This window comes from Penaeus monodon, chromosome 44 (assembly GCF_015228065.2).
Source record: "Penaeus monodon isolate SGIC_2016 chromosome 44, NSTDA_Pmon_1, whole genome shotgun sequence".
NCBI classification, from domain to species: Eukaryota; Metazoa; Arthropoda; class Malacostraca; order Decapoda; family Penaeidae; genus Penaeus; species Penaeus monodon.
In genome coordinates, this window is record NC_051429.1 from 2,937,361 (window position 1) to 2,945,373 (window position 8,013).

An 8,013-nucleotide genomic window follows, 5' to 3' on the forward strand; every position below is an offset into this window, starting at 1 on the left:
ATCCAAACGAAGCAAGTCAGAAGGAATCCGCTTCTTGAGGTTGCGATACTGAATAGCCACGCTGTTCCACTGGCGAAATGTCTCCATCAGGATCTGGGTCGTGACCGGGGAGCGTTCCAAAATCAGCTGGCCGCTGCAGCGCCCCTGATAGTAGACCTTGAGTTTATTATGCTTTTCGGGATCCTCTGGGAAGTAACACCACTCTGAAAGGTGGAAGTCTCCCGTGGGTGTTAACCCTGGCATTTTATATCCTGGAACAGATAATTTCATGTTCAATTCATTCCCTTTAGCAAGGTAACCGCCGATGGCTTTCATCTGTTCATCGATATCACATTTGTCAGCCCAGAAGACTGTGGGCAGATTTGAACTGTGGCACGCCAATGTGGTTGTGGCCACAATCCGTTACTTTTGCCTACAGTTGTACACCTTCTCGACGATGGTTCGTAAGGCAGATGTCAGATCCGTCCTTCGACCTTTGAAGTCTTTCGCCATCAAGAAAGAGTCGGATCGCACATGTTTGACCTCAGAGTCGAAGACGAAGATCTCTGTGGTTCCCAACAACTTATGAGCGACGTGAGTGTTCCAGGCCGATACGATATGTGACCAGTGCTCCATCAGGATGTTGAAATAGTTGTGTTCACTGGGGGACTTTGTTGATTGAGTGGACACGGCGGCGGGAATCGAGGAGGGCATCTTGAGCAAGAGGTGAGTTTTAATCTCGCCATTTTCTGTCTGGTAATCACGGAGAGGAATTAGGAGGGATTAGGGGAGAGAAAGGGGGTAAACAAATAATAAAAATAAAAGATAATAATAAACATTAATATCTATCAATATCCTTGCCAACACAACAATTTTCATGTGGGGTGTTCTTACTGCCTCATAGAGTCTAGCGTCGCTATACACAGAGTCGTCTTCGATGTTCGACAGGCACAGCGACAGCGTTTCGCCATCCTCTATGATGTCCGGTCGGCACATGGGCGGCGGCTGCCACTCATCATCGTCGTAGACACATCTCTGATAGTTTATCATCGTCGTCATCTAAGAGCTACATAAAATAAAAAACGTCTACTACTGCTTCACGGGCGAGGCCGCAGCGACACTCCCATGCCTCGAGGAGGAGTGGCGAGGTGTGGGATGTAATGGTTGGGGGCAGGGAGGAATCCGGTAATTGAAATAAATAACAGTGATACTTGATAGACTGGCTAGGGGAGGGGGAAGTTGTCTTCTCTTCTTGTTTCTTCTCTCTTTTCTCTCTCACTCACTCACTCTCTCTCTCTTTCTTCTCTCTCTCTCTCTCTCTCTCTCTCTCTTACAGTCATACAGTTATGTATCTGCTGTTTCAAATTGATTTAATCAAACACTGGTACTATTGAATATTGCGACTCACCTCTTGACGTTTCGCTACCCTGGAGAGGATGAGGATGTACAAGTTCTCCTTGGACAAGCCAGCTTTATATGCCAGTGGTATGTATCCCTGGAGAGGATGTCTAGGTTCTCCTTTGACTAAACCAGCCTTATATACTAGCAGTTCTTATCACAGTATCGCACACACGTACACACACACAAACACACATGTAATTATTTGGACAACAAATGTATTTTACTAATGGAATAGGAAGGAAAACAAAAGAGTATGCGTTGTATATAACGTTTTCTTTTCTCTATAATACAGGTTTTATTGGATATTAGATAAATAGTTCAAAGTCACATAGCCACTGAATAATACTCTTCTTCTTCTTCTTCTTCTTCATGTTGTCATACGCGCAGGCGAATATTTCACTAAAAGAAAAAGTGAAAGAGAAATATCAAAAATTAAAACTAATAGTTAACTAGCAGATGAGAAATTATACAATTAAAGATCTGGCATGTTTATTCATAACATAACATCTAACACTTCTACATTGTGAGCTTGAAATCGGCAATGGTTCTTTAATGTAATCAACTCTTATACATTCTAAAGTTTGCATGCAGCAAATATCTTTACTTATTTATTCATTATTATTTTTTATTTTTTTGCATGTTTTACAATCTCTGCTGATCTCAGTCAGTTAATTAAGTAGTTAGTTAAACTTCACATGCTGGATGCAACAAGCGTCTGATCAATTTCTTCAGACTGAGAGGAAGAAGAAGAAGAAGAAGAAGAAGAAGAGGGATGAGGAAGAGGAGGAGGAGGAGGAGGAGGAGGAGAAGATTGTTTTTCTTCTTGTCCAGACTGAGGCTGAGGTTGTGGTTGTGGTTATTGTGGTTGTTGCCGTCGTCTTAGTGCGTTGGTGACACTTATAGAAACGTAGGCATCAACATTACGTTGGGCCAGATCTAGTAGATAGGCTTGACTATAGATACTTTCCAGATCAAGTGTCCTGTTCTCTAAAAGACGTTGTTTTATCAGGGGCGAAGCAATGCCATTGATGAAAGCATCGCGGACGAGTTCCTGGCGATATTGTTCTGCAGTCACTGCTGTCTTTATGTTGCAGTCCTTACTGAGTTTTTGGAGTTCTTGCATATATTCGTCTAAAGTTTCGTCTGGGTGTTGTTTCCTGGTAGCTAACAAGTGTCTCGCCAAAACTACAGTTTTCACATATAAATTTTGCAGTATTTTAATGGCACTTCTATTTGGTCATATACGGTATAAGAAACACAGTTTATTAGTCTTAAATCTATCGGGCGCAGATTCTCCACAACCCGCGATATAGTTTGTAAATGAATGATGCCAGTGTTTCCACTCTTTACTTGCAGTTGGAGTGTTTGGATCCACAACCAGTTTGGAGGGCTTGAGAATATTAAGATTTTTCATGATTGAATGACTAATTTTGTAGAATAAAAAAAAACAAAAAAACATATATTCCCTCAAACCTATAATTCCTAGGTAAGTGTGTGTGTGTGTGTATAGAAAAAAAATATTTATGGCGACCATGTCAATAGCTTGGTTAACTTAGCGGATATTATTCATCAAACAAATATTGAACGTAAACTAAGCAATGAGACAACGTTATGAAGATTTTAAGCGAGTACTTCAATTAAAGATGGATAGACGAAATTATAAAAAAATATATAAATTTGACTGGAATAACAAACAAACAAACAAACAAAAATACAAGTAAAAAAGATTTGTGCTATATTGTTCAGAACACGCATGGAAGATAGAAACACTGTAGCAGAATGTCGGAGAGCGAAAAAAACATCAGGAGCAAAATGTAGGAGAGCGATAAAATCATATTCAGCAGAATGTAGGAGAGAGATAAAATCATATGAGGGGAATCACTCTTCAGAAAGAAAAAAAATGCAGCATAATTAAATATGGTCCAACGAACATCAAATAAACATCTTTATTTTTAAAGGATTTTTTCGATCCAAAAAAGCTATTATAAGATAAATTTATTAAAGACTATGGATAGACGGATGAAGGAAATCATGCAAATACAATTTAGACTGGAAAAAAATGGTACATCTAAAATAACTGTGGCAATTTCTTTGCAACTAGCACCGACAAGTATATATGTTTTTATGCCGTGTAAGAGTTGTACAGAACATGGAGAAAAATAAAGTCAGAGAATACTTTTATAGGATCAACTAAAAAATCAAATCAAAGTATGAAGACATATGAATAACTGACGATCATTTCTGCACAATTAATTTAGAATAGTTTTAATGAAGCAAGTATAGGCATGAACACATATAAAATCTGCAATCAACTTGATGTACAAGATTATCAATGCGATGTTGCAATGATTCAAGAGACTAGCAGATAATAAGGATACAAGGGAGAAATGATATTTTACTGTTGTTGAGAAAATTTACATCGATGTACAAAATGAAAAAAAAAAATCGATGTACGTGATGATCAACACGAAATATGTAGATCACAGATACGAGAGTTGAGAGAATTCCTGCTTTTGAAAGTTAATTAAAGCAATAAATACATTTTCGCTGAAAAAGAAGTAACACCTGTGCGCCTATCACCTGTGCACCTAACACTTGTGTGTGTGTGTGTGCGTGTGCCAAAAATATCCAAAAAGTGTATCTCAAAGTTTTCGATTTCAAATTATTTCACAGATACGATTATCTGTAAATTAAAAATGAAAATAAAAGATAAAAATAAGAAACTGAGCAAATCTAAGATATGGTTACATACAAAATTGAACTTGCTGTAAGATTTTCACACAACTAACATCAACAGTATAAATGATGTTGGAGAGTAAATGAAAGGTACAAAATCATCTGCGGAGAAACATTGGCGAGAGAGAAAAAACAGACAGGGAGAAAATTAGTGGCGAGAAAGAGAAAATGCAGACAAGGAGAAAATTAGAATTCATCATTATAAAGAGATGGATAGATGGACGGATGAAATCATGAAAGTGTAATTTGGATTGGTATAATGAAAGAATACTTTACCTTCTCTGTAAGATTTTCACATTTATTTATCTTCTCTGTAAGATTTTCACACAACTGGCATCAACAGTATAGAGAGAATTGTTTGATTATATAATATTCATTATATGCTCTCACACATACATACACAGGTGATATATATGTATATAGTAAATGAAACATAATAGAAATAGTAAGTTACATATCTAAGAGTGGTTTTATTATCCTATGAGTTAAGCAAAAAAAAATTCTTAGCCTATATATATATATATATTCCAAAGACCAGCAGTGGGTGCGACGCACATGATCACCACTGACTAATACTCGCAGATGGAAAATAATCAAACTTATCTGAACCTTTTTTTTTTTGCAAACATCAACGGAGGAGCCGTTGAATATAATTCTATAAAAACATATTATGAAAATTTATTTAATCTCCTACGATCAAAGATTACATAATGGGTGGTGTACAAAACATATTACAAAATGGATGTACAGATGATCTCAACTGATTCCACCTCAAGAACCTGTAAAATGGGTAGTGACTTGTCTCTATGCTTCAGCACAGAATGTGATCAGAAGGTAAGCCCAGTATATTATCATAGTTCAGAATACTAAGGTTGTGATGCATTTATATCCACTTTCTTTCTTTCTTATTTTTATCTCTTCCTTCTCCTTTCGTTTCCCGACTCGTCATGTTTCATCCGTGTGCATTTTGCGGTTGTCGCGAAGATCCCGGATGATCCGTTGTGTCTCTTTGTTTTTATAGGTATGGTTTTTCATCGGTATCTGGTGGCTGCGATGGTAGCAGCATTATTATGTCTTCTGATTCTTTATTCGCATTCCGATATGACTTTACAAGGTCACTCGAGTTGAAAGCCAGAGTAGTAGAGAACATGTCTTTTAGATCCATGATGATAAGATGTTTTTCATCAAAGTCAATTTTACTCACCTGGCTGAAATTTTTCTGTAATTCAGGACACCAACTTACTTTACACATGGTGTGATCATTGAACGCGTGTGGTGCTATAGCGGCCACGAGCGCTTCATTACCACCACCACTACCACCACCTCTGCGGTAATCGTGTACATGGTTAAAGGTTTTCTCCAAATACCGACATTTTTTTAGGGTCAGTCCTTTGTGTTTCCTACGGAGACTTTTCAAAGATGTTCTGAGATACTCCTTGACGGATGGAAAGTCTGTACTGTCTGATCTGAAGCTCTCGTTATCGTTTATTCTCATCATATACATTGCTGGTATGTATGTATGTATTCTATGTATTCTAGGTTAATACTGTACCCTCTTCTTTTTATACGCTATGAACAGATAAGATATATATATTCTTTGTGTTCTGAGCCTTTTTCTCTACCTTCTTTTTAATATGCCATGAACAATTTCAATATGTATTCTCTGTATTGTGGGTTTATACTCTACCCTCCTCATTTTATACGCCATGAATAGATACGATCCATATTCCCACACTCGCACATGTGATGAGAAATATCACTTATACCAAAATATCACTATTCCAGGTGGGACGGCACACCGGAGACGCAATTCACTCTACTGGGAGCATTATTTCCACCAACGTGGTGGCCGTCCGTCCACAGTGTTTGTGATTGGTGCGGATGCGTAGTCTTAAATCTTCTCGTAAGATCCGTGGTCTGTACTTGACTATACTACCACTGGTACTGGTGATAATGGGTCCATCCTGCGAGTCTTGAATTTTCTCATCATTGTCGTTATCGTCAGTGCTTTCGACCACGGTATACGATCCGTCGGGAAGTCCGGTACATGGTCCGTTTAGATCGAGTAGAAGATTCCCTGGTCTGTTAACAAGTGTACTACCCATGATCGGGTGTTTTACACCCGTGGCCGATATTGTGGTTGAAGGCTCGGAAACTATTGGGTTTAATCCTGGGTAGGGAAACGTCAAACTCGGAATATGATTTGTATTAATCTCGATAGTAGAAGAGGAGGAGGAGGAGGAGGAAGGAGAAGAAGTTGGTAACTTCAACAACTGACGATGATCGCGACAATCGCACATTAACTTTTCTGTACTATTATCTCTATTGTTCTTTTGGTATCCATATAGTATAACACGTGCAACGGGAGGACGGTTTGCACAGTTGACGGTGATCGGAAGGATGTCGTCGTTATCCGTTTCGTTGTTTTTATTCTTACCTGTGTAAGCTAAAATATCGGCTTTGCTGAGCTTATAATTCTTATTGAATACTATTGAACGATAAGGTATGGTGAAGGCTGTCATTACCGTTGGAGGGTGAGGGAAAATTATCTTTTTCATTACTGCCATAGTGTTTTTTTTTTTCACTACCACCACCAACACCGTTTAAGATTTTATATCTTTTAAAGAAATTAGCATTTGTAGCAGCAAAATATAAAAAGGGGTCCTTAAATATATTATGGATATCTATCTCGTATGATTTGTAATAATCCTCCTCCTTCTCATCATCTTCATCATAATTATCATTAATATTGTCATTATTGTATATAACACTTTTTCTTAAATAATCAGAGAGATTACTAACGTTAAGCTGATTGGAATAGTGAGAAAAAATGTAACTTGGCATATAATTATTTTTTTTATAGATTATAAACCACATTTTAGTTATACAAACTATAAAAAATATTGCCATCGTTATCAAATAAAATATAATTAATATAAACTGTAACATTGCTCGATGAATATTACAGGATATGTCCTCTCACTTTCTAATGTAAGTTATAATAATGAAGATGACAATAACTACAACAACAGCAACAACAATGTATTCAGTATTAAGCCAGCAGGAGCTTTAATTTTTTCCAAGAATATTATTAGAAGATATCACCAATGGATTAATAATATGAAATGTAGCATTAATAATAATAATAATAATAACAACACTAATCATACTACTACTAATGTTTTTATTAATAATAATATTCTTACATTAACGAAACTACAGTCCAACAATAATTCTGAAATATATAATCGTAAAAGAGTCTTTATAAGTGCATTTTGGTTATTGTCACTATCATCATCATCATCATCATTATTACTACTCCGTAAAGATACTACTAGAGTAACTGACGATAACGTAGTTGAAGAGGTAGGATCTACTTCTACTGCAACTACTACTACTAATATGAATTATAATGATGAAAACAATATTACTATTAATAATAATAGTATAACAATAACAACGACGACTACTGCTGTTGCTACTGCCGTTGCTTCTGCTGCTGCTGCTGCTAATCGTGATTATACTGATACATTCGATGACATGTACCCTCTGACGCGTCCTGGAGATCCACAACATACACCAGTAAGCATTTTGTATATTTATGGAAAAGAGTGTGGTTTAAACAAAAGTCAATTAACAACCATGAATCAACGTCCATTATTCGATCTTGAAGATGGAATAATTGGTAGAGTTTACAATACATGTAGTGCTCTTCCTTTCTTTATTTATTTATCGCTTCATTGTCGTATGTGCTTAAGCGTAATAAAAATGACAAAGCTTTCATAGTTTTTTCTTCTTAATTACATACTATATGTTAATGACATGAGGTGGTCGTTTTTCACCTTTTTATATTATATGTTAAGTCGAATGGAATCGTCTTTTCCTAATAGATGATTG